Here is a 25,233-nt window from a genome sequence, read left to right on the forward strand (position 1 = left end):
AGTTGGTATTTTTTTCTAATATTAGCAAATTCCCATTTAATTTCTAACAAGGATATTTCTTAGGTGAAGTGCAGTTTTGAAAATGTGTAATAAATAAGATATCAACTCTGTGGATAAGCATAAGGAATCCAGAAACTGAAAATGCCCATATAAACTTTTAATAGTTAATAAATATGGCATTTTTTACATTTTTTAAAATTTAAATTCAATTTGCTAACTAACATGTAGTATACACCCAGTACTCATCCCATCAAGTGTCCCCCCTCAGTGCCTGTTACCTAGTTACCCCATCCCCCAACCACCTCCCCGGTATTTTAAATCAATGGATAAAAGATAAACTAGAATGTATCCCAATTGTTACTGTGGGTAAAAAGACCCTCGACAACATAAAAATGAATTCCAAATGGAATAAAGACCTAAATTTGAAAAATGGAACCACATGTATATTAAAAGAAAATTTAAATCGTGATAAGAGATTACGATAGGGAAGATCTTTATATAGAAACAAAAAGCAGGATTATATCAAAGTTTAAAATGTCCTAGAACACAGATGCCATAAAGTGAAAAAGATAAATTAGAAGAAAATAATCACAAATTGTGTAACAGCAAAAAAAAATTTTTTTTAAAGCTATAAGGAATGCCTACAAATAATAAGAAAAAGGTCAATTACTATAAGGGAAGAAAGACCCTTCTTCTATCCTCAGGTTCTATGGCTGGGCCCAAGGATTAAACTTTAAAAAGACAAATTAATGAGAGCAAAGCATACAATTTTTATTGGATTTTAATATTTTTACATGTATGTAAAAGGCTTATATATATAAGAAATGAAAAAACCCAAAGAAGTGGATAGGATTGAGAGTTTGCATATCATTTAAACAAAGAACAATAAACTGTAGAGACTGATGAGACAGGAAAAGGGGGTTTGGGCTAGGGTTGATAAACTGTGGAAAAATGATTAGGAAATAGACGAGGGAAAATAATGAAAGACAAGGGTTATTCTAGAAGGTTTGTTGATATAGATTAATCTTGGTGTCAGCTCCCTGTCTCCAGTGATAAGAATGTTCTCTTGTTCCCGATACCAGGGAGGGCACCTTTCTCATGGGAAATTGTATGCCCCATTTTAGAGAGGGAAAAGTCAGAGGGACTTTCCTATATCTGCCTTTACCACTTGCCTTCACGGTCAATCAGTATGCCAAAGTGGCATATTTGGGGATGGCATGTTCTTTTCCCCTTTAGTACTACCTATTACAAAAATGGGTAAATTATATGAACAGGTTAGTCACAGAAGAGGAAACACAGGACAATAAACACACAGAATTATGCGGAACCTCAGCAGTAATCAGGAAAATGCATAAGTCATCAGACAGTTCACTGTAACCAGATAGGGAAAATTTGAGGACATGGAATACTGGCAAAGGTAAGGGTAAGTGGATATTTTCATGCTGTGCTGCTCAAAGTATAAAATGCTTCCAGCCACTTGGGAAGGGGGCAGTTTTGGAGTGTGATTTGGCACATTCTGATTTTGAGTTCAGAATGGGAGATGGAGCATACACCTTTACCTCTGCCCCTTTCTGAAACTTAGTAAAATGACAAGAAAATCTTTTTTTTTTTTAACTGGTAAAAACTAAACATCAAGAATGGCAAAGAAGACAACGGCATCAACATTCTGATCCTGAAAAGCTGATAGATGAACAAAAACTAACTTGGTAAACCCAAGAAAACAGAATGAATGCGGAAACCAAGAAGCAATCTTAGACAACACCCCTTCACCCCGACAAAAGGCTGATAAACTGAAAGTACCAGGCACTTCTAGGAGTTGTGGTAAAGGTCTTTTTTATTTAAATTCTCTGCAATTTAGACCACCAAATCCCTTCCTAACTACACTACTAAGCAATTTCCTCGCCCTCATCTTGGGGGGTAAAATTGGAGGCTATTTTAGATTTACCATGAAGTTAAGTAATCTGTAGCTAGGGGGTAGCACTTGCATGGACACCTGCCAAGGCTTGAGAGGGGCCCAAGAAATATGTTCAGATCGTCATTTTTTTTTTTAATTTGCAAAGATAAATTATTTTTTATTCTTTCTCTCCAAACCCCCAAATTGCATGTTTCAGGTCCCACAAAACTGTAATCTGGTCCTGACTATAGGTTTATTATGTAGAAAAGCTAAGGCAGGATCTCTATTCAGAGGAAACTAGACCTTGTTAAACTGGGGTCCTATGATGAAAAGAGAGGGATTTAGCAAAGGTTTATGTACAGTGAAAGTTTACATATTTAAAGTTCACACTCCCAGAGTCCTCTAACCTAGCTCAAAGAATGTTGGCAATTCTATCCTCCAGGCAAGAGATGGAAAGATCTTTTCTTAGAAATTTGACATCTATAGAGGTCTTAACATTGTTAAAATGTCAATTCTCCACAAATTGTTGTCTAGCTCCAGTGCAGTCCTTGTCAAAAAGAAAAGAAGAAAGAAAAAGAGAAGGAAGGAAGGGAGGGAGGGAGGGAGGGAGGGAGGGAGGGAGGGAGGGAGGAAGGAAGGAAGGAAGGAAGGAAGGAAGGAAGGAAGGAAGGAAGGAAGGAAGGAAGGAAGGAAGGAAGGAAGGAAGGAAGGAAGAAAGAAAAATTTGACACCTAAAAGACCTAATGATACTGAATCTGGGATCCCCAAAGAAAGAGCCCAGTGAAATCACCTTACAACGCAGTTCACAATTGTAGGGCCTCCGTTCCTTGCCTCTCTTACACATAGACCTCTAAAATGTTCTACTCTTAAGTTTAAAAATATACACCAAAGCCAACAACTTATGGAAAAACAAAAGAATAAAGGAAAATAAATGGTAAAAAAAAACACTTAAAGCAGTAAGAGAATTTAACAAAATAGCAATATATGACATCAACATTAAAAACCTATAGTCTTCACCAAAGAAGACATACCAGTGGCAAATAAGCAACTGAGAGGTTCTTAAATAGGTGAATGGAGGGCAGCCCTGGTGGCTCAGCGGTTTAGCGCCACCTGCAGCCCAGGGTGTGATCCTGGAGACCCGGGATCGAGTCCCACGTCAGGCTCTCTGTATGGTGCCTGCTTCTCCCTCTACCTGTGTCTCTGCCTCTCTCTCTGTCTCTATGAATAAATAAATAAAATCTTTAAAAAAAATAGGTGAATGGATAAACTGTACTATATCTAGATAATGGAATATTATTCAGTGCTAAAAAGAAATGAGCTATCAAGTCATGAAAAGATATGGAGGAAACAGAAATGCTTAGTACTAAGTAAAAGATACCAATCTGAAAAGACTACATGCTGTATGATTCTAACTATAATGATATTCTGGAAAAGGCAAACATTAGAGATGGTAAAAAGACCTGTGGGGGTGGGGAGGTCTGGGTGGTTCAGTTGGTTAAGCTTCTGATTCTTGACTTTGGCTCAGGTCACCATGTCAGTGTCAGGAGATCAAGTCCTGTGTTGGGCTCCATGCTCAGCAGGGAGTCTGCTTGGGATTCTCTCTCTCCCTCTCCCTCTGTTTCTTCCTACTGCACTCGTTTGTGCACTCTCTCTCTCTAAAATAATAAATAATTTTTTTTTTTTAAGACCTGTGGTTGCTAGGAGTTGGGGTTGGGGTTGGAGGAAGGGATAAATAGGTGGAATACATAATGATGGTTACAAGTCATTGTATAATTGTCAAACCCATAGAATGTACATCAAGAGTAAACCCTAATGTAGGCTGTGAACTTTGGATGATTATGATAGGTCAGTGTAGACTTATTAATTGTAACAAATGTTCCATTCTGATGGGGGATGTTGATGATGAAAGAGGCTATGCATGCTGAGGCAGGGAGCCTATGGGAAATCCCTATCTTCTACTCAATTTTATTATGAACATAAAACTCCTCTAAAAAAAAAAAGACTTTTAAAAATCTATAGTCTCTATTTATATGAACAAAAATGAATTCAAATATATAATTTATAATAATAATAATATGTACTTGAATATTTTTTAAATATCTAGGCATACACTTAAAATATGTAAGGAAACATATGTAAACATATCAGAAATATATATGAATATATATTTGAATATATAGGTTCAAAACACATAGAAGGAAAACTGTTTTAAAAAAATACTATGTACTTGGATAGAAACAGTGGGAGACAATTCTCCATAGGTCTCTCATGCTTCTGTGCAGCTGACAAACAGATACACTGACTGCCTTTGCTCCACACTATCTTTTTAAAAAGATGTTTATTGGGCACATGGGTGGCTTAGGGATTGAGCATCTGCCTTTGGCTCAGTTCACAATCTCAGGGCCCTGGGATCGAGTCCCACATTTGGCTCCTTGCAGGGAGCCTGCTTCTTCCTCTGTCTATGTCTCTGTGTCTCTCGTAAATAATTTTTTTAAAAAGAAAAGAAAATAGATGTCCATTATTAAGATATCATTTATGTACCATAAAATTTACCCTGTTAAAGTGTACAATTCAGTGGTTTTAAGTATACTCACTAAAATGTGCAACCAACATCACTATCTAACTCCAGAACATCACCCCAAAAAGAAATGTTGTACCCACTGGCAATCTCTCTGAATTTTCTCTCCCTGCCAGGCTCAGGTAACCACTAATCTACTTTCTGTCTCTAGGGATTTGCCTTTTCTAGCCATTTCAGATAAATGAAATGACACAGCATGTGTCTTTTGAGTCTGGCTTATTTCATTCAGTATGTTTTCAGGGTTCACTCATGTAGCCTGTATCACTATTTCATTTCTTTTTATTGCCAAATAATATTTGATCATATATACCACAGTTTGATTATTCATTTATTAGTTGATAGACATTTGGGCTGTTTCTACTTTTTCACTATTATTAAAAATTCTATGAACTCAAAGAAATATTTGTATGTGGCTGGGGACATGAGAGGCTAAATGGAACAGAGGGCAGCCAAGGCAGCAGAGCAAAGCACAGGTTCTTTTGATGTCACTTGTGATGAGTTGCAAGAGAAGAGTTGTCCAATCAGAAACGACACTTAATTTCTCCTGAGGTTAAATTTTTATATACTTCATGGGATGTTCCCGGGATTTGCCAATGCCTCATTTCCCATTATGAGTTTTAACTTAAGACACTGATCAAAATGACTAAAATATAATTCTATTGACTTTTTCTGTATTTATGAGGGACCTGGCAGTATGCTGCCTAGTAAAAGAAGACAACACTATATTATTATATTTTTAGTCATAATTTCAGTTATGTTTTTAAATGCTTCTTGCTGGGCAGCCCGGGTGGCTCAGCAGTTTAGCACCACATTCACCCCAGGGCGTGATCCTGGAGACCCGGGATTGAGTCCCACATTGGGCTCCCTGCATGCAGCCTGCTTCTGCCTCTGCCTGTGTCTCTGCCTCTCTCTCTCTCTCTCTCTCTCTCTCTCTCTGTGGCTCTCATGAATAAATAAATAAAATCTTTAATAAAAAAATGCTTCTTGCCAAAGTCTTACTTTATAATTTGAATCTAGTATTATATGGGCCAGTGGTTTCAACCTGGTATGGATATGGAGTTTTACATAAATAAATATAGATGTCCAGGACCTATGCCAGATATACTGAATCCAGTCATTTAATATTCCTGGTATACTAGGTATATTATTTCTCAGGATTATATGTTATAGTTCAATATTTTTTTTTCTTTTCAAAATTATGATCATCTATTTTCTGTTTGTTTTTTATGATCATCTATTTTTATGGATCCGTTTTAACATTCACTGACCTCTGAAAATAGGTTTAATCATTGTCTTAAGGACATTTTGTCAATTTTTTGGAAATGGCTTTATTTGATTTACATGCAATAGAAACAGCCAACTTCTTTGTTACATTTATCTTATTATGAGTACTCATTAGACCTTTCAAATTTGAAAATTATTAGTAATACATTAGCCATAGCCATTTTAAGTCTCTCATCTGTGAATAGTTTTGTTTTATTCTTATGGTGGCCTGAAACAACAAATCAGCTACAGGCCTCCGTGTGTGTATTTAACAAAGAAGGAATCATTTCAGAGCCCAATGGAAAAGGAATGTGCCAGCTACTTCAGACTATATTGACACTTCAAAGAACAGGCTCTTGGATATAGGCGTTTCATGATATCACTTGGACCACTTTCAGAGCATACTGGGGACTAAAGTCAAGATTCTAGAACCCTTTGTTGAGAAGCAGATGGCTTCACAAGATTGCCATTTCAAGATGTAGTGAAAAAGAATTTCTTACACAGTACTGAAAAAACTGATAAGGGAAATTTTTATTGTGGTTATTTGTTTAAAGTATTGTTGACATTATCTTAATGTTCTATTTTCTAGATCTATAAAGAGGCCCTTCTCTTTCCTTCTTAAGCTATCTGTAGTCCACAGCAATTTAATAAACTTTTTGTAAACTGAAAATATTTTAAAAGATACCAGCTTCTCATTGACCACACCCAGCCCCAACATTCAGACACTCTTAATGATACACGTATTTTGCAAGGTACTATAGTTATTTGCATGGTTTCAGTGAGAATCTGTCCCCCTTTTTGTTAGGATGTAATTGGAAAAATCATTAATGAGGCACTACAATGTCATATTTAAGAATGGAACTCATTTAATTAGATATTATAGGCCCCTTTTTGGGAATTAAAACTACCCTTACTTGTGCACCCATTGCCTACTGAGTCCCTTCAGGAAAGCCGGCCTGTGCCTGTCTTGCACAGTCTCTGCTATAGAATGAAGTTTGGGTCCCCCAAAGTTTGTATGTTGAAACCTAATCCCTAACATGCTGGTATTTGAGATGGAGACTTTGGGAGGTGATTAGGTCATGAGAGCAGAATCTGTATGAATGAGATGAATGGCCATACAAAAGAGCTTTCAGAGAGTTCCCTCATCCCTTCTGCCTTGCAAGGACACTGTGAAAGGGTGATTGTCTATGAACCAAGAAGAAGGGCTTCACCAGACATGGAATCTGCCTTGATCTTAGACTTCTCAGCTTCCAGAATTGTAATACATTACTGCTGTTTATAAGCCATCTAGTCTATAGTATTTTTGTAACAGTAACCTGGAGGAACCAAGACAGTTTCAGACTTACAAGTGGTAAGAAATTTGTTTCCTGGCAGACCAGAAACATTAGGATATTTTGGATACTTCAAGAAGGAGAGATTCTCCCAAATTAATGGATACTGTTTATTGAAATGCAAGTCGGAGAATTTCTCGGGTTTAGTTTCCTTGCCTTGGAAGAGTAAATAGCAGGGGATCCCTGGGTGGCTCAGCGGTTTAGCGCCTGCCTTGGGCCCAGGGTGTGATCCTGCGGTCTTGGGATCGAGTCCCACATCAGGCTCCTTGCATGGAGCCTGCTTCTCCCTCTGCCTGTGTCTCTGCCTCTCTCTCTCTCTCTCTCTCTCTCTCTCTGTTTCTCATGAATAAATAAAATCTTTTTTTTTTAAAAAAAGGAAGAGTAAATAACAATGCATGAAATTATTGTCTATAGACATGCAAATGAATTCTTTCTGGCAGAAGGAGAATAGGGACATTTATCATAAAAAGCAAGTTTTATGTCCCTCTACAAATTCATTTCAATATTTTTGGTCTACAGATATCTCTGTTTTTTGAATTCTCCTTTTAAACAGTTGTGACATTTTCCTAGTTCTCTCATTAAAAATAAGTTAAATAGGCGTACTTGGCTGGCTCAGATGGAAGAGCATGCAACTCTTGATCTCATGGTCATGAGTTTAAACCTCACATTGGGTATAGAGATTACTTAAATAAACTTAAAAAAAAAGAATAAGTTAAATATAATCTTTGACATATGTTCATTTTATATCTATATTGGAGCCATTATTTTAGCCATCTCTGAAAATTATCCTTTAATATGACTTATTCTCATACTGGCCTGCTTTACAATACTTTTCATATGACTAACACTGTTTTGTTTCACTTATATTATTTGCTACTCACAACAAGGTACTATAAAGCAAGTACTATTAATAGCTTGCCTCCCTCCACACCTTTGTTAGCAGCTATCTATAAACAGAGTTTACAGATAAATGAACCAGGATCAAATTCTAGGTAGTTTGGTTCTAAAGCCCACACTCAATCATTATTGTATACTCTCCATAAACAGAGAAAATTTTAGTTTTGATGGTTAATTTTGAGTCTCAGTTATAAAGATTTCTCAGGATAAAGCTATAATTTGTTTCTAATTTTTATCTGGCTTCCCTTGAAGCTTGAAAATTAGGAAAAATGTGCTAGTTGTCATTACACCAATATTTACAGTGATACTGAAAAATATGGGAGAATCATAATCAAATTTGGCATTCTTACACCACCCTCCCCCCAGTAAACATCTTATAAGTTTAATCCTATATGATCATGGCTCTGGGCCATGCTAAAAACTAGACAACAACCTAAAAATGGAGTCATTTATGCTAAGCCCCATGTCACCAAACTGAGACTTAACCTAATTACAGTTTTGGTTTTCCCAGAAAGGGAATCTTAAACCAATCAATCAGCAATTACCTGATCAGTACTTGTTAGGTAATTTCCCTGAGAAACCTCTGCCATCTGCTAAAGAAAAGTAACTTTGGAATAACTAATCTGTTTTTTTGTCTAGTATAACTTCCTTGTTCCCACTAGCTTCTGGCTATAAGTCTTTGATTTTGTACAGCTCCTCAAAGCTCCTTTCTATCTGCTAGATTGGATGCTGCTTTAGTAGAATTGATTTTTGCCCAAACTCTTAAAAAATTTTAACATGCCACCCTTTATCTTTTAACAGCCATGATTAGAATGAGTCTGGGCCTTCAAGTTAGAAAGTCAAGTTCTACTGACCTTGGATAACTTGGATACTGACCTTGGATAAAACTTGACCACTTCCAACTTTCACTACAATTTCTTGACTGATTACTCTGATAAAGATTCTATACTATCAACAAAGGATTATATTCAAGAAATTTCTTAGAAAAACAGCAAATATATAACACAATTTACAACTATTTACATTCCAAATGGTTAAAGTAGATTTTGGCGCTTCAAGGAAAGATCATCCAGTTAGCCAGAAAACTGCCATCCAGAATGCCTTATTTCCCAAGGTGTCCAGTTAGCTGAACTTAGACGTGGCTTTCCTTGCACTGCATGAAAGTTCCTTTCACTACTATTAAATAAAGTCCTGCTGCTACTCACCCTGGAGCATGCTATGCCACACAAGGCTTCTTTAAAATCATGTGAATCAGGGTACCTAGGTGGCTCAGTCAGTTAAGGGCTGCCTTTGGCTGGGGCCCTGATCTCAGGGGCCTGGGATCCAGCCCCATATCTGTTTCCCTGCTGGATGGGGAGTCTGCTTCTCCCTCTGCCCTTCACCCCTGCTTGTGCTCGCTCTCTCAAAAATAAATAAATAAATAAGTTAATTAATTAATTAATTAAAAACAGAAATAAAACCATGTGAATCAGCTCAACATATGTTGATTTCTGCATTATTCTGCAAGTGACTGCCTATCTTTTTTACATAATCCCAGGACTCAACAAAAATGAATTCCAAGTTTGCCGTTAAGTTTAAAGTTTAAGTCAGATAATCACAGACCTATCCTCCAACTTAAAATCAGAACAAAATAAAACAACAACAAAAAACAATCCAGAGGTATTTGTGTGGTAGAAAAAAAGTAGACTGATATTTTAATTTCTTTATATAGAAAACAGAGAAATAACAATTCTCAGCCTTGACTGAACATCTGACTCATGTAGGAATGTTTAAACATATGAATGCCTGGGATGCACATAAGCTAATTAAACAATATATCTGGGGATCTGTAATTTTAAAAGCCTAGATATCTCAGTGTTTAAAAGTTTCATTGGTTAATGTGATTCTTGGAAGAGGGTTAAGAACTGTTGTTAGAAATATTATTATATTTATATTTTGAATGTCAACTTAGGTAACTTTAATTAATACATTTGTTAACCCATATTATTTCCCCTACCCTTTCCAAGATAACCTGGGTCTTTTGGATTGGAATAATCAACATATTTTTATTTAAAAAAATTTTATTTATTTGTTCATGAGAGACACAGAGAGAGAGAGAGAGACAGAGACAGAGACACAGGCAGAGGGAGAAGCAGGCCCCATGCAGGGAGCCCGATGTAGGACTCGATCCCTGACTCCAGGATCAGGCCCTGGGCTGAAGGCAGCGCTAAACCGCTGAGCCCCCCGGGCTGCCCTCAACATATTTTTAAATTTAAAAATCCTTTGCAACAAGTGACAAGTTAGTCTCTCATATTCTGGGTTTTTAAAAAAGATTTATTTATTTATTTTAAAGGGGGGTGCATGTGCTTGGAAGTGGGGGGCAGAGGGAAAGGAGGAGAGAAGCAGACTCCCCACAGAGCACTCAGTGCAGAGCCTGATCTCACCACCCTGAAATCGTGACCTGAGTCAAAATCAAGAGTCTGAGGCTCAATCAGTTGAGCCACCCAGTGCCCCACTCCTCTTCTGTATTTAGACGCAGTCCAAACCAGTTCTCCAATCATGCTTCAGAACTGCTAGTGAGTCACTTTGACTGGTTTGGAGGATGAAGAGCAGCCTATGTTTGATTGATGGAAGGGTAGCTGATAAATGCAACTAGAACAATCAGTTGCATTCCTCGTGATACAATCTCTCAAAATCCTTTTTTTTTTAAATCTGCCATCAGCCTCTGTCTTACTGCCAAGTTCTTTTTAAACTTTATTTCTTGCTATCATCCATCCATCCGAGATAGAATAATCTCAAGACTTGGAATTTCACTTAAGAGCTTTTTCTGACAAGTACAAGAGTTAAATTCTTGTTTTGAATTATAGTAAAAATAGTAAATACAGTAAAGCAGTATTATTCTAGATTCCATCAAGTCACAATATATGGTTATTTTTAGGTACCTATAAGGCTTATGTTGAATAATTTTATATGCATATGTTAAATATATGTTATTTGATGGGAACTGAGATTTTTTGTGGGAGCTAAAACCTGCAATTTTACCAACTCACTCCTGATATTCTAGGACCATTCACTCAATTTTATCTGACTTTGTTTTCTCTAGGGGACAAAGTACAATGTGAAGACCATCTAAGGTTCCAAACTGATATTAAAATATAATTTGTGGGGTCTCTTGTTCAGAAATTATGAAGAATTGCTAGTTGGCAATCGTAGAGTATTAAACCAAGTATAGAGCTCTTCTAAATGTGGGCCCTTCTCTGTGTGTGTGGTGTGCATGTGACTATATATATGTATACACACATGCTTTTAGGTATAAAATTGGGTTTTTAAGAAAAAAATCTCAAATATACATGATTTTACACACACACACACATACAAACACACACACAGAGCTATTCTCTTTCTTAAAAATCTTTTTTTTTTTTTAATATTTTTGGCTAATTGCCAAATAGTGTTTTTTTAAGATTTTATTTATTCATGAGAGACACAGAGAGAAAGGCAGAGACACACACAGGCAGAGGGAGAAGCAGGCTCCATGCAGGGAGCCCGACATGGAATTCAATCCCGGGTTTCCAGGATCAGGCCCTGGGCTGAAGGCGGCGCTAAACTGCTGAGCCACCCAGGGATCCCTCTTTCTTAAAAATCTTACTCCCTCTTAAAACCTGCACTGTTACTTCTTGGAAGATGATTGCATTTGAATCTCTATCGTATTCATTCAACAAATATTTACTCCTTGCAAGAATTCTGCTGTAGGCATTTACAATGGACACAATGACTGCAGAGTCCATAGGGGGAACTTAGAAACCAAAAAACGCATGGTGGAACAACAAGACAGAAGGATCCTGGGTAACTGACACCGTGGGACCATCATATCAACTCTGGATCATCTGTGTCAGGCTTTTATATGTTAATGCTATTTTAAGCCATTAGTGGTTTGGATCTTCCTGTTACTTTTATTGAATCCAGTCCTAACTAATAACATAGACCTCTCAAATTCAACATATCTGAAGATGAACTCTGGATTTTTTTTTTCTTTCAAATCTCAATAATTCCATCCATGTCCTGCTGGTTGCACAGACTGAAATCTTTTGAAAAGTGGTCCTTACCTTTGGGTTAATGAAGGTTCAAGGGATCAAGGAATCTATAAACTTGAATGGAAAAAATTACATCTATCATACCACTAATGTACAACTGAAATTTAGTATTTCTTTGGATTATTATTACAGGTAATCAACCACAATAGTGTTGGTAGTATCTGTGACTTAGTTACCAACAAAAATCACAGATATTTTTATATTACATTACAGTTGTTACAGAGATCTCGAAATATCTTTAGTATTTATCATTGCTCTGAATTATAGGAACTATGAAGAAGTACATATATTTATCACAAGTTTTATTATTTTGATAATGATATTTCAATATAATTCACTGCCTTTGTAATCTTATGCATCACTCCATATACTTAAAACAGTATTTTGAGAAGGCAAGTCATAAGCTTCAGTGGAGAGCTAAAGATGCCCATGGCATAGAAAGGGTAAAAGTCCTTTCCTTCTGGTCAACTTTGACCTTTCAAATTAGTTCACAGCCATGTGGCAGAGGGTGCTAGTTAGCACCAGTATCCATTCTTCCTATTTTCCTTAGTAATGGAACAGCAGGGTTTTGGGGTGGGGGCAGTAATAATGTTCTCACTTGAAAGACTACATTTCCCAGACATTCCTTCTAGGGTAGGGCTGGCCTTGTGACTAAATTCTAGCTAAATCTGTAAGTCAAAATGTCGTGTAGGACTTATGGAAAGGCTGCTTTAAAGATTCAACTTAGCTGAATAGAAGACATTTTTTACTTCTCCGCCTTCCTCTCTTTTCCAGTCATGAAAAAGGCCTCAGTCATCTATGCCCTTGAGAAAGAAAACTATGGTGTAACAGTGGTAAAGCAGAAAATGAGAAGGAACTTGAGTTCCTGATAACTATAGAGAGCTACCATATCACCACTGGATGGATGGCTTTCTTCTGGAATTACTTTGCATTAAACAAATAAACACTCTAGGTATATTTCTTTTCTTAATCACCAATGAAGAACTGATATTCCTAACCGATATATGCCACTTATGACAAGTCCTATTAGCTCTGCCTTCAAAAATCTAGTTTCAGATTCAGAGTTTGAGTATTTCTCATTATCTCCACCACTATTACCCTGGCCCCAGCTCCTATCAAATGTCACCTGAATTACTGCAACAACCAGATTCTTCCTGGTTTCCCTTCTCCTCCCTTGACTCCCCACGGTGTATTCCCAACAAGGATCCCAAGTGACCTTTTAAACTTCACACGGTGGGTCATATCACTCCTCTACCCAAAACCTTCAACAATTTTTTCCCCTCATCCCAAATAAAAGTTAAACCCTTATGATGGTCTATATAGTTTTATAAGACGTTTCCAGTCTCATCCCTTTCCCTCTCTAATCTCTTCTACACTCTACCCCAGTTCACCCAATTCCTGTCCCATTCGCCCCTTGTTGCTCTTTGGATAAGACAAACATGCTGAAGACAGGTGCTCAGTAATATATCAAATGAATAACTGAGGAAGCCAACAGAACGCTATTTCAGGCCAATCTTGAGTAGGCTAGAATTATTCAATATGTGAGCCTAATTATTCCGAATGATTGGATTCTTATGTGCAATGTTAATATTAATAACTAATCCTGAGCACTATCATTAGAATAATTTCCCTATGGGGCACCTAGATGGCTCAGTAGTTGAGTATCTGCTTTTGGCTCAGGTCATGATCCCAGAGTCCTGGGATTGAGCCCGCACCAGGCTCCCTGCAGGGAGCCTGCTTCTCCTTCTGCCTATGTCTCTGCCTCTCTCTCTGTGTCTCTCATGAAATAATAAATAAACTCTTAAAAAAAAAAAAAAGAATTTCCCTTAAAACACTGGTTTCAATAGTACTTTCCAGCTCAATATCACTTAATACTTATATGTTTTACTGATAGTTGAAACTAATGTACAGGGAAGCTTATTACTAGACATAGAGAAACTGAAGAGTCTATTTCTTCTTATTGCTGGTTCATAGCAAAATAACATAATGAAATTTAATTATGTATAACATAACTGTCCACTTAGTTGGTATAGTTAGATATAATTATAAAGCTACTTGCTAGTATAAGACTTGAAAAAATGTTTATAGAAAACTTTTAATGGAGCCCAACTGGCTCAGTTGGAAAGCATGTGACTCTGGATCTCAGGGTCATGAGTTCAAATCCTACATGGGGTGTAGAGATTACTTAAATAAACAAAACTTAGGGAAAAAAACTGTTTTGTGCTTATATATGCATCTTTTATCATTTCCTTTAATTCTTAGTTATTTAATACTTACAAAATACCTCCTACTAAAGTAAATATTGTGATAATAAACAAATGAATACACAAAAATATTGGGAATGTGTTCTATATTATTAAGCCAGATAGATATTATGGTGAGCTATTGTAAAAAAATGACATACAATGAGGAAAAGAAAGAAAAATAACTGAGTCATTGATCAAGGAATCAAGAATATATTTATATTGAGGTGATTTGTTTCCATTGAGTTATATAGGTTATTTAAAGCTTTTAAAAATGCCTGACCAGGGGTGACTGAGTGGCTCAGCCAGTTAACCATCTGCCTTCACCTAAGGTTATGATCTCGGGGTCCTGAGATCGAGTCCCACTTTGGGCTCCCTGCTCAGCAGGAGTCTGCTTCTCTCTCTCCCTCTGCCTGCCACTCCACCTGCTTGTATACACGCATTCTCTCTCTTTCTGTCAAACAAACAAATAAATAAAATCGTAAAAAGAAAAGCCTGGCCATTATGTAGACAATAAAATGGACTAATTTTTAAATAATAAAATGATGTTTTTCTATGGCTAAAACTGCAAAAATTACAACCTTCACATATAAGACTAGCAGTTACCAAGAGTTTGATATTTTTAATAGAAATACACATATGTTGAGAGAATTACATAGCAAATGCCAAGGAAAACTCAGTTTGACTCTGAGCTTCTATTTCATTTCTTTTTTAGCAACATTTCAATTTACCTTCAGAGTTATAGATAAAAAGCACTGGGGAATCTGCTGTAAGAATCACCATGGAGACCACACTGTGTCCTCAGGTCATGTTAACAAGTCTCTCCAGTCTGCCAAAGATGAGTTTCCTTCATCTGGCACTGCCACAACTAGTAGACAGTGTTTATGAATTGTGTGTTTGGAGTAACAAATACACACTCAAATTAGCATCAGTAAAGAAAGGTTTATCTAAAGGAGAAAACTGGCCATTTCAAAAACCCAGCTTTTCCTTTCATCTGGCCTCTGCTTCTCTCTGTGCTTCTGAGTTTACTTGTGGCATCTCTGCTCCCCTATAAATTATCTTGCACTTAGTTTTGATTTGCTCTCCTTTGTAGGTCCACCCCTGATCTTTCAGTTGAGTATTTAGCATCTTCTCATTCATTGGCTCCGTAGCTGTATCCAAAAGTTTCAAGAAAAAGAATCTGATTGGTTCAGTTTAGGTCAGGTATCTCCAAGTGGACCAATAGGCTGTGGTGGGGGTAGAGATCTAATATAAGTCCTTACAGAAGCCCGGGTCAGTTAAAATACACATTATTAAAGTTTTGTGACATCCTTAGGGGATAAAGGAGTAAAGCATGCTATAGATAGTATATATCCAGTTCTGCACTGAAATATGTTAAAAAATCATTCACATCTTCCATTTCCCACTGATTTTAGGAAATTAAGACAGTACATACATAGTGTCTAAATTACCAAAAAAGTTGACAATTAATGCTGTTATATTGATCCTTCCAGTTGACTTGTTATCTGAATGATAACTCAAGCAGCAAATATTTATTGATCCATTCAGTGAACTCAGCACTGCTGCACTGGGACTGGAAAAAGTAACATAACTGGTCTTTGAAGCTCGAGTTTTCCTGAAGTTATGAGATGTCCAAGTCCCCAAAGGAACCCATTTCTATTGTTTCCCAGCTGGCTCACAGGTATACAGTTTGCACATACTTACTGTTTACCTGCTCATCACTGTACTTCAATTCTAGCCACTACTTCTCCAATCACACTCTTCTCAGAACTTGCCCCTTCAGCAGACTTCAAATAGGAGAGATATTCTATAAAATTCTCTTAGGGAAATTTTTGGGGGGAGAGGAAGAAAAAAAACACATCATGTTTATTCATGTATTTATGTATGTATGTATTTACTTATATATTTATTAAGTGGTCAGCATCTAAAAAAAATCAGGAGAATCCATATAACAATTTGATTTTTTGGTTTCTCTTCAAAAAAAAATCTGAAATCTGCCTTTTGGGATCTTTATCTCCATATAGCAGCAATTTTTGGGTCCAAATAGTAGTCTCTTGCTTTACATGGGGCATAAGCTTCTCAGTATGTCATAGTTCTCCTACTGTTTGCTGTTTTATATGCCCCCCTGCTTTCCTCATTTTTATCTGCCTTACCCTTATAGACATTTGTGCTTGCAAGCCTTGATATTTTTTACTTAGTTCATGAGATGTACTGTATTCTCTTACCTTTTTTCAAATCTATCTCTGGAGTAATTGGAACACATCTCCACATTTGATAATATTTTGTGGCAGCACGTCACAAAATAGTGAGTAAAGTCAGATAAGTCATTTCTATTTTCCTTTAATTTAGGAACAATTCTTTGCTCTCTTCCTCTGACATCTACTTCTAGAATTAAAGACCCCACTGTTTGCTAATGAGTTTATTCCAAATCTTAACAACAGTGTTCCTGATTTAACCACTGGCCCTTGTAACTATTTGTGCAGGAAATCTACTGGAAAAAAAAAAATGCCTCCTTGTGGTTTGCCCTAATATTGCAACACATGGAATACTATGGTTCTTTCTTTAACCAGTATTGCCCACAACATAACTATTTTTAAAAATGGTAATATTTGGAAAAAATGTTGATTACTTGGATAGGAGCAGAAGAGATTACTGAGTTTTGCAGATCCTCTGGAGATTATCAGATTATAGAAAGTTGTATATCTTTGATCACTTTCTATTGAGGAGGCTGTTTTACATTTCAATACAGTAGAAATTAATTTATATAAAACTAATAGTAATGAAAATAATTATTGTATACAGCAATGAAAATAAATTTTTTTGCCTTGTAGATGCAAAATTCATTTCTTCTTGTAGAAAAGATTACCATAAGTATTAAATTTTATTGCTCTATAGCTTATCAACCAGTTTATTATTCTCCCTCTAAAATAAATACATCTTTAAAAAAATCTTTCACATGTCTTGATTTTATATTTTTGTGGAGTAAAAAGTATTTGTTTCTTTTTGAATACCTTAGCAGTTAAATACCTGACATTTTGATTATATTTCAATAGTTCCAAATGAAAAAGAAACTCAGGTTACTAAATATGTAAACTTAAATTACACAAAAACTAGAGGTAATAATCTTGAAGTAAAAAGGATATTTTGAATATAGTGACTATAGTTTCTACTTCAGTATGTAAAGTTATCTGTGGTAAAGGAATCTCCCCCAGAAGGTTTATCTGCCCTCACACTCTACCTTCCAACTTTGGCTGTGTTTTTTAATCCATAAAGAAGAAAAAGAAATTTTAGAGATGGTAAAATTAGTTAAGAAATGAAAAAAATTAGTGGAAAGTAATGAAGACTGATTTGAGGGTGCTGTTTCAGTGGTGTTTCTGTATCTGGTCTCCTTACAAGCCTAGACTCTTGAAGCTTGTGTGTTCCAAAGTGAAGCAGAGTGATCCTCTTCCACCTGGGCGACCCAGAGACTTCTCTATTTATTAGCAAAGGATGTTAATTCATTACAACCCGAACACAATAAAGTACTCTTTAACTGGACTGGAGTTTTCTCCTCTGTAGTTATCTTTCTTTAAAATTTAAGAACAGCAATTTGGTAGCTGAGGTCAGAGCTTTAAAACATTTGACAGTGTTTTTCTTCAAGAGCCATTTGTCTAGGGGAAACACAAAGAAACAAAGATATTGCCATCTAGTGGTTTAGTTGAAGAAATTCAGTAAAAATTTTTCTCAAAGTTTCCATTAATTCTTTATGTGGTGCTAAATGAAAAAGCATTAGTTTTTAGAAAGCAATGATTAATACACTTTTTGAAATTAAGGTTTCGGACTTGGCCACTCTTTTTTTCTTTTCAGGTTATATTTCTCATTTATTAAGCTCAATAGGATATGAATTAGAACAGGCAAAGATGCTGTCATAATTGGAGCAAATATATATAAAAGACAATGTTTCACTGAAGAACTTGTTAAACAGCCTAAATCAAATCATAAAATCAAGTAATCAAATTAATAGTTCGTATCAAGCTTTTAAAAAGTACAGTTTAAAATAAATTGGTATATATTATACATGGTCTAAAGCTAGGTTCTTATACCAAAATCCTTTGCTTTTATTTAATATTCCATTATAGCAAAATTAGCTTTGGAAAGATATTCCATAAAATAAAATATTAGCATTGACTTTGATTATAAAATAAGAAATCTATTTCTATAAAACTCTCCAATCCAAAAAAACTTTGACATTTAAATGTATAAGAATTATAAGTCCATCAGAATTTTTACAGTACAGATAGAAAAATCCACAGATATTATTATCTATTTTCTGTATTGGTATATTTTTTAAGTCTGTGTAAAACGAGATTGCTCTACTGTATTACAGAACTATTTAATTTCTAATACCAGTATGAGAGACTATAGTTCACAAAAAATACTCTGACTTCATCTGGCTGTTATAGGGATTTTCCCAGGTTCCCCTTGTATTTTCAGATGATCATGTACCCAGGTATCATCAAAAAGAAACTAAAAAAATTCTGAGTATTTTGACTCCACATGTAAAGCATTTTTACACTCTGGGGACCATAATGGCTTATGCCGAATTTAGCAGAGGAGAGCTCCTTTCTCATCATTGATCAAGACAGGACCTGATGGAATACATCCCAACCAGGGACAAATAAGATAAAGAATGTCTTTTCATGACATCTTCTGGAGTAGATATAAAAGTCTAGAGGGGAGACAATAAACTAGACAGACAGAGGGACAGATAGACTCAGTTTATAATCCCTGTATAAAATGATAAATCATCTGTTCTGAAAATGTTCATGGCTCTGACTGCCATGCCACCCTGGGGCAGAGTGTGAGAGGTAAGGAGAAAGAAGGCATATTACTATGCATATTCACCCTATCCTGAAGCACCGCGTCCCCTTGTTGTTGTCAAGGGTTCAGGTTATTACAGATCCTGCTGTGGTTGTTCTGGAAAATAAGAATAGATTCAAAGTTTAGAGCAAGATTTGATTTTGTCATCTAGTAGGAAGGTTGTGCGCAGGAAGAGTGTCATGTGAGCACATGGGAACCAAACTGTATGATCATACTCTGAATTCCTTGGCTAACTTTGATAAGTATGCAATCTATCTTTATATCTACCAAAAGTGAAAGAAGAAAATTAGCCACTGGATTTCCTTTTGGTACATTAAGTTACTAGATAAGCCAATCAAGGCAAAATACAGTAATTCTAAACTTCAAGAGCTATTTGTAAAGTGTGCTAGTAACTAGCTTCAAAACGGACCACAGTATTTCTTTGGAGGAAATAAAACATAAGTGTCTATCAGTTTGTAGAAATGTCAACCTTTTCTCTATTTATAGAATATGTAGATCTATTTTTTACAGGGGATAATTTTTTATCTCCAAGATCTTACTATAAGGAGAGAACTTTGCCTTTTCTCTCTAAAATACTGAATTAGAATCTGTGTGATTGGGGTTCAGTCGTCTCTATTGTTAACAACTCTCCAGGTCTTTCTGACATATGTAGGTTTGAGAATCATTCTTCTAGACTTTGTTAACAAAACTAGTAAGACTAAACACTTTTGATGGAAATGGTTTAAAGGCAATCAAGGGTGAAAAAGCAGAACAGCAGGTCAGATTTAATAGTCACTTAACTAGAGGATTGGCAGATGACCAAGGGGATTTCCAATTTCTAATACCATTGGCACAAGGAATGATTTTTTAGTGAGTCTTATTACCATAGGTGGCAACCAGATAAAGTCTCTGTGAAAGGGCAGAAATAACTCAAAACTTAAACACTTGTAGTAATTAATTCAGAAGTTATTTATTTTGGTTTTTTTTAATTTTTTAAAGATTTATTTATTTATTCATTGAGAGAGAGAAAGAGAGAGAGAGAGGCAGAGACACAGGCAGAGGGAGAAGCAGGCTCCATGCAGGGAACCTGATGTGGGACTCGATCTGGGGTCTCCAGGATCATGCCCTGGGCTGCAGGCGGCACTAAACCGCTGTGCCACCGGGGCTGCCCTATTTTGTTTTTCTTTTTTTAAGATTTTATTTATTTATTCATGAGAGACACAGAGAGAGAGGCAGAGACACAGGCAGAGGGAGAAGCAGGCTCCCTATGGGGAGCCCGATGCGGGATCATGACCTGAGCTGAAGGCACACACTCTACCACTGAGCCACCCAGGGGCCCAGGAGTTATTTATTGAATACCAACTACATGCTAGGTACTATATTAGGCACTAGAATTAAAGAGAAAAAAGAAAGTTTTTCCCCTTAGGAAGCTCTTAATATAATAAAATGATTCGTAGACTTTAGTGGGAATATAAATTAGCTTGGGAACTTGTTAAGAATGCAGAGGGTCAGTATTTTGATTATGAAGAATACCAGTCTAATTTGTAACAGAAAATAAATCGACATTTATAATGCAAGTGCTAAGTTTCTTGTTTTTGTTTTGTGTGTGTGTGTGTGTGTGTGTGAGAGAGAGAGAGAGAGAGAGAGAGAGAGAGAGAGCTCTATGCAGGTTTCTATCTCATGACCTTGAGATAATGGCTTGAGCTGGAATCAAAAGTTAGATGCTTAACCAACTCAGACACCCAGGTACCCTGCAAGTCGTAAGCTGTTGGTTTTTTTAAAAAAAAGATTTTATTTATTTATTTGAGAGAGAGAATGCAAGCAGGGGGAGGAGCAGAGAGAGAGAGGGAGTGGGAGATAATCTCTATCATACTCCACGCTGAGTGCAAAGCCCAAGGTGGGGCTCAATCCCATAACCCTGAGAGCATGACCTGAGCCAAAACTAAGAGTCCAATGCTTAACCAACTGAGCCACCCAGGCACTCCTGTGAATGGTAAGTTTTGAGAGAGATGCAGATATGTTATTTGATCACTGATGCACACCAATACTGAAAGTTAAATATCCTTGAGTTTCTGAATGAAAACTGGTACTTTCTACGTGATGAAAGATAGGGAAGAGCATGGAAAATGGCACTGAACAGTGAGAAATGTGGTATACATGAGGCACCAAAGAAGGTTTCTTATATTTGGCTGGGATTTGGAAGTTGAGAGTGAGGCACAGGGGATATGGGAATGGGGAAGTAAACAGGGTTAGACCATGAAGAATCTTTTTTTTTTCTTTCTTTCATTTTAATTTTACCCAGAAATAAATGGTGAATCACTGAAGTATCTGAAGTAGTGAAGTAGAGGATGACTGCATCAGAGTTGGGTTTTAGAAAAAGCATTCTCAGAGTACCTAGTGGATGGGTTGAGTGGGAGTCAAAGTGGAGCAAGAAAGTATGACTGGCAGGAAAGCCAGTTAAGAGACTGTAGTGATAATTCAAGCAAGAAATGTGATATGCCTGCTTTCAGGTAGTGTTGCTGGGATGAAGAGAGAAGGGAAAGATTGTTAAAGTAATTAAATTGATGAGATAGGGATAAAAGGTGGAGGATGGGAGGAAGAGGATAATGTGAAGTCTGACTCTGGGTTTCTGGTTTGATTCTACTCCTCTCATCTTCTTGGTAATAGTGTTTCCTCTTTTTAATTGGGAAGACTGCTCTTGCTACTATGACAAACACACTCTAACACTATAGAAGATGCTGCTCATGCTTTGCTCATGCTCCCTTAGCACCCTCCAGAAATCACCTAGAGCCTTGGTGGATGGTTCCTGTGAAAACCCAATGCTTCTTTCTTACTTCAAGCTGTGAACTTTTCTGTGTGAGGGCTTTCCTTGGGCCCTGCAGTGTGCCTGACTTGTGCTCAAGGTAAGCCAGAAGTGTCCATGAAATAATAACCCAGGAGCAACCCTCAACCAATGAGGAATGGAGGTTGGGGTTACCTTCTCTTCCTAGTTCCTAGGTGGTGGAGGATCCCGTAGGATTCCTTTTCTTGTCTCACTTTGTCACACCCTCTGCATGTTTCCTGGGTCATCTCCCAAATAAACTATTTGAATCCAAATCCTTGTCTCAGAGTCTACTTTGGGGGAAACCTGAATTGAGGTACTCAGTTCTGACAACACAATGACACCATTTGATATATGTGCAAACTGAGGTTTGGAGGGGTTAAATAAATTATCCACATCACTTAGCTGCTAAATGCTATAGCCTGGATTCAAATCCAAAGCCTGTGGTTTCAATACTATGCTATATCATCAGTTTCAAATTCTAAAGTGTAAACCAGGCACCACCAACTGTGGAGTGAAAGCCAGAGGTAGTATGTCAAGCTCTTTTAGACGACTTTGAGACCTTTGTTTTCAGATTCCAATCTTTATTATTATAAAGGCTGAGCCTGAGACTTGCCTGCTAGAATGTTTCCTCTCCTTCTCGGAGCGTGGTAGTTGTGAATAATTTAGAAGTTGGGCAGGTCACTTTTGAATGAAATCAAATGTAATGACATAATGGCAGAAAGTGGTATGATAGATCAACTACTCTTTTTTTTTTTAAGATTTTATTTAAAATAAATGTTTTATTTAAATAAATAAATCTTTAAAAAAATTTGGGGTGCCTGGGTGGCACAGTTGGTTAAGCATTCAACTCTTGATTTTGGCTCAGGTCATGCTGTTAGGGTTGTGGGATTAAGCCCCAAGTGATGCTCCATGCTCAGCAGGTAGTCTGCTTGAAATTCTCTCCCCCTGCCCCTCCCCTTGCCTCTCTCAAATAGATAAATAAATCTTTAAAAATTGGGGTGCCTGGGTGGCTCAGTCTGTTAAATGTCTAACTCTCAATTTCAGTTAGGTCACGGTCTCAGGGTGGTGAGGATGGAGCTCCGCATGCGGTTCTGCATTCAGTGAGGAGTTTCCTTGAGATTCTCTTCCCTCTCTGTCTGCCCCTCCCCACACTTGCACTCTCTTTCTCTCTAAAATAAATACATGAGTCTTTCTTTTTTTAAAGATTTTAAGTAATCTCTAAACCCAATGTGGGGTTCAAACTTACCACGAATCACCAACTCCAAAGACTGAGCCAGCCAGATGCCCCTAGATCAACTATTTTTAACCCTTTGCTCTATGTGTCAGGTTTCCTGGGCACTTTTATAAATTTAATTCCTGATTGAGAATTTGAAGTGTGAGTGAGTAATGAAAGGAAAAGGGCAACTGCTACTTGAGGTCATTAAAAATAACATATCCAGAACTCAGCTGTATATAGCTTATAATTTCCTCTCCTTCCCAATAATGTAAATAACCCACATTGAAGGGAAACATAGAAGAAAGAACATTAGAAATCCGAAGATCTAATCTCAATTCCTTTACGAATTAGCTATGTGCCATCAAGCAAATCACCCAACTTCTCAAAACCTTGGTTGCTGTCTATGAGAAGAAGGGTTTCAAGTAATTTGATCTGCAAGTTCCTTTCTAGTTTTAGCATTTCTGTGATTCTATCAAATCCTGAGTTAGAGTTTCTTTTTTTTTTTTTTTTTTTTTTTTTAGAGTTTCTTAGATAAGGAGAGTAAGCTTCACATATACTAGTCCACTTTCCCACTCCTTACACATATTTTGTACTTTCCTAAGCTCATGTTTTTTTCTTTTTTTCCTCCCATCTGGAATTATTTCTCTTCTCTTATAAAATTTTGACCCAACTTTTAAAAAATTCTTTGTCTTAATGACTGCAGAAATAATTGTGCCCTCCTCTGAATCCCTGAGCATTTATTCTCACACCACTCATTCATATGGCACTTAGCACTTATAGAACAAGAAAACTCTGCATGAGACATTACAATAGGCATAGAATATAGAATTAATTGCCACAGAGGTGGTTTGGACTATAGTTCTCAACATGTGGTGGACAAATCACATTGAGTTCTATGACTCTATGCCTTTTTCTCTCACTTATCAGACCCACGCTAGAGTGTCATAACACTCCAGGTTGAATATCATTAGTATATAAATGAACTCAAATACTCATAGGCCATAATTCACAAAATGAAGCAGTACATTTGCAATAAAATAATGAGTGAAGAGGACTATGGCAAAAAGGAGAGAGAGCTCAAATCCCACAGAAAGGGGACAGCAATGCCTTGGTTGTAAAGGGGTACAGCATCTGTGATACTAAATGTTGGTTTCCTTAAGGAAGCCAGAAATCAAAAGATTTTGTTCTTTGTTCATGGTTTTGGAATGTTAGCAACAAAATTAAACATTTAAGTATACCTCCTGTAGGTCTTCTTTACCTGGTAGGAGGCCCCTGGTCATCTCTTTCTCAGCCCACTACAGTCTGGCTTTTTCAGTGAGATTATTCTCCCAAAAGGTTCCTGTTACCTGGAAATACCAATAGGCTTCTACAGAAAAAGACTCAGCAAAAGCTGTTCCCTTGAGCCAAAGGACCAGGAAAAGGGAAGCCTCATTAAGACAGCAAACTTTTAGAAAATAACCAATTTACTGTAAAAGAAACTATGGCCCCACCCTCACTAATGCCAGCAAAGACCAGGTGGGGAACCTAGATGTCATGAAATTATAGCTTTATCTTCCTAAAGGGTGCCCTCCCTATAACAAAATTTGTTAAGATTTCCAACCATATAGTTTCCCCTACTTCCTTGGACCCCTCAAAATCATCCAACCAAAGCCAAGTTCTTCTTTACACTCTAAGAGAGTTCCCTCATGATGTTTGAAGGAGGAAAAAAAACCCCAAAATAAAAATGCAACTTGTTTAACTACAGGTATTTCTAGTAGTTTTTGGCTGAAAAGGATTGACATTATGAAGTGGCTGTAATCTCTCATTATTATTATTTTAAACTCATATTGATAGTATGTTATCTATACTGGTCTGAACTTTGTTTTATCTCACTTAATGATATATTATTTTTTAATAATAAATTTATTTTTTATTGGTGTTCATTTGCCAACATACAAAATAACACCCAGTGCTCATCCCGTCAAGTGCCCACCTCAGTGCCCGCCACCCAGTCACCCCCACCCCCCACCCTCTTCCCCTTCCACCACCCCTAGTTCGTTTCCCAGAGTTAGGAGTCTTCCATGTTCTGTCTCCCT

General features: G+C 36.8%; 1 protein-coding gene across 1 annotated transcript in view; it reads right to left on the reverse strand.

Moving 5' to 3' along the window:
* Window positions 1-25,233, reverse strand: part of POLR3G (RNA polymerase III subunit G) — a 102,933-nt gene that overhangs the window by 59,455 nt on the left and 18,245 nt on the right. The window lies entirely within an intron of this gene.

Source organism: Canis lupus, chromosome 3 (genome assembly GCF_011100685.1).
Source record: "Canis lupus familiaris isolate Mischka breed German Shepherd chromosome 3, alternate assembly UU_Cfam_GSD_1.0, whole genome shotgun sequence".
Lineage (NCBI taxonomy): Eukaryota > Metazoa > Chordata > Mammalia > Carnivora > Canidae > Canis > Canis lupus.